The following is a 3,511-nucleotide window of genomic DNA, read 5'->3' on the forward strand; positions in this document are numbered from 1 at the left end:
ACCCTGGCGGTCCACCAGGGAAATGCCCGGTGCCCACTACGGCCAGTCGGACCCCGGCTATTGCCATAGTCAAGCTTGGATATTGAGAAGGCTCTCTGCTACCGGCTTCCAGAAAGAGTCATTCAAACTTGGACCCAAACAATCTCTCTCCCCCCCCCAACCCCTCTATCAGTAATTATAGTCCGTCTGGCACTGCTTTCTGGCAAAAGACACATCATTGCCCAAGCATGCTATTGAAATCTGGGATTTGCTTTCTTCAGGACACACCGATATTGGTTTCCTAACGGAAACCTGGCTCAAACCGAGTTCCATCCCTGCTATTACGATGGCTATCCCTGATGGCTACCGTATTCAAAGACCTGATAGGCAGTCCAAGTTTGGCAGAGGTATAGCCATTGTTCATAAAGACTCTATTAATATATCCTACTCGAACAATGTAGTGGCAATAAAATAGAAATCCTTATTTTCAGAATTGATTTTCAATCCCACTATTGTTGGAAAGGTGCAATTACATATCCGCCCCCAGGCCCCATCCAGGATTTCTCGCCACAACTTATGAAACTAATTGCCCCACATATTATCTCCACTAAACACTTATTACTTTTAGGAGACTTCAATGTCCGGTCCGGAAGAAAAGCTCGCTATCAAGTAAAGACTTGACTACACTACTCCGTTCCTATGAACCATTGGTTTCCCACCTTAATACTGAACACTCTGATAACTTGCATAAACCTTCCGTAATCTCCTCCTTTCCCCCCAATACACATAGAGTCACAAGACACATCTCTAGAGGTATAATGGAAAACAACCTCACGCGAGTCCTCATCATACACAAGCAGCTAAAATGTATTCTTCTTAAATGTAGGTCGGCATGGAGACCTGCAGCCGACATAGCGAACCTCATTCTCACTAATAAACCCGACCTACTAATTTTGACCAAAATATCGTGGCTAAACGAAACTTCCACGCTCATCCTAGACATACTAGTCCCTCCAAATCACAACATCACAAGACTTGAAAAATCCGCTAGACCAGGTGGAGGTATTGCCTGCGTACATCGTAACATTATCTCAGTGAACCGCTCCCAATCACCAGTACTATCCTTCGGTGAATACTTCTGTTTAGACATCACTAGCAGTGATAAACCAATATGTTCACTACAGGCGTTCTAGCACCAGGGGATAACCTCACCTTCATCGAACCTCTCATGGATATAATATTTACAAATGATGGTCAACCTAATACACAAATATTCCTTGGTGACCTCAATCTCCACTGTGATGACCTATGTGATCCAGGAGTCAACAGCCTAAAAGCTTTCCTTGCTGACCTTAAACTTACCCGAATCTGTGACAGCCCCACACATGATGAAGGCTCAATCCTCGATCTAATAATTTCCAAAGTGGATTCCACTCAGCTTGAATGGATTCTCCCCTGCGACTGGTCTGACCACCACATCATTACATTCCACATCAATGTAACAAAAACATTCCCTTCTATCCAACCCACAAGAACAAAAATTTGGAAGAGGAACCTTAAAAATGTTGGTTCTGACTTACTCACAACCTCCACTCAAACATCCTGCTTCCACCCATAGGCTTATTGGATGTACAAGATCTGACTAATCACTACTTCTACTCCATGAATACGGTACTAGATTAACTAGTTCCCTTAAAACTGAAAAGTTTCACCACAAAAGACTCATAACCCTGGTTTGATGGTAGTCTAAATGAATACAAGACTAATTGAACGAAGATGGAGATTGTCACTATCATCTGACCACCTCAAGCTATGAAGAAGCACAAGAAATGCCTACCACAGTAAGATCAGACGATCAAAAGCATACTTCTTCAGCTAGCAATTAGACCATACCAAGAACTGCCCCAAAAAGCTATTCGAATTAATCAATCTAAGGCTGCACCCCACCGCCCACAAGCTAACCCAGATTCACTTCCCAATTGCGAGGAATTTGCTATCTTCTTTACTATGAAGACAGAAAACATAAAGACGGACCTGCTTAACCACTTAAAATCTGATACTCACATGGACACTTCACGACTCCTGCTAGGAGCCCCATCCACATGCTCCACAAAGTTCGACCTAAAAAACCAAGCATCCTGGTCCTCCTTCCACACCTACAATGAAGAATCTATATTAAAAGCGCTCACAGGCCTGAACCCTTCCAGCCACGTCACTGACTGTCTGCCCGCAAACTACATAAAATACTTCACACCACTGCTATTGCCTCTATGGACCAAGATTAACAACTTCTCTCTCCATCAAGGAACCATCCCAGAAATCTTGAGAGCAGGGCCGGTAACCCCTATCTTAAAGAAGCCATTAGCGGACCCCTCTGACTTAAATAACCCCAATAGCCAACATGCCCACTCTGGCCAAACTTTTAGAAAAATGTGTCCATACACAGCTTACCAAACCATAGACCTATTCAACCTACTCGACCAATACCAACCCCAATAACCCCAATAGCCAACATGCCCACTCTGGCCAAACTTTTAGAAAAATGTGTTCATACACAGCTTACCAAACCATAGACCTATTCAACCTACTCGACCAATACCAATCCGGCTTCCATCAGCCATGATCCACATAATAGATGAAGCATTAAAAATCCTTGACAAAAACTAAGCCTGTCTACTAATCTTGCTCGACCTATCCTCGGCCTTTGACACCGTTAAACACGACAACTAGATTGATCTCTTGAAATACAGAAAGGGATTATCTGGATTATCTGGATTATTGGTTCACCTCCTTCCTACAGAATAGATCACAAAGGTTCAAGGTTAATCAATCCTTATCCAAGCCCATCCCAGTCACTTTAGGAATACCGCAGGGATCTTCCGTTTCACTCACACTTTTCAATCTGCTCATGGAACCTCTCACCGATCTGCTCAGCTGCCTGAAGGTTCATTACCACATGTACACAGACGACTCACAACTCTACATATAGATCCACTCACTTAAAGACATCAAATCCACGCTTCAAAAATCGCAGAGCTGGCTAGCAGAAAACCATCTGAAACTAAACACCCTCAAAGTGGAATTACTCTTAATTGCTCCCCCCAACCAATCGTCCACCATCCTTGAGTGGATGACAACCTAACAGCACTCAAAGGCCAACCCCTCATTATAGACTCAGCCAAATTGTTGGGAGTGACCTTGTACTGAAATCTAAATATGCAGAAATACATTAGCACCTCTACAAAAGGAGCAAACTTTCAAATGAAAACCTGGAGAAGACTGAAACCGTTCCTGTCATCAAATGACTTCAAACAGGAAGTTCAAGCGCTAGTTATCCCTAGATTGGAATATGGGAGTGTCACTCTATGTGGCCTCCGCAGATCATCGACGGCCCCTCTTACAGTTTCACTCAAAGCAGCTGCTAGATTCATCACAGGCTCCAAAAGAAACAATCACATCTCCCCTGACCCGTGAGCCCTCAACTGGCTACCTTTCGAGGCGAGAATTCATCTGAAAATCTCTTGTGAGACAC

Source organism: Lissotriton helveticus, chromosome 2_1, assembly GCF_964261635.1.
Source record: "Lissotriton helveticus chromosome 2_1, aLisHel1.1, whole genome shotgun sequence".
NCBI classification, from domain to species: domain Eukaryota; kingdom Metazoa; phylum Chordata; class Amphibia; order Caudata; family Salamandridae; genus Lissotriton; species Lissotriton helveticus.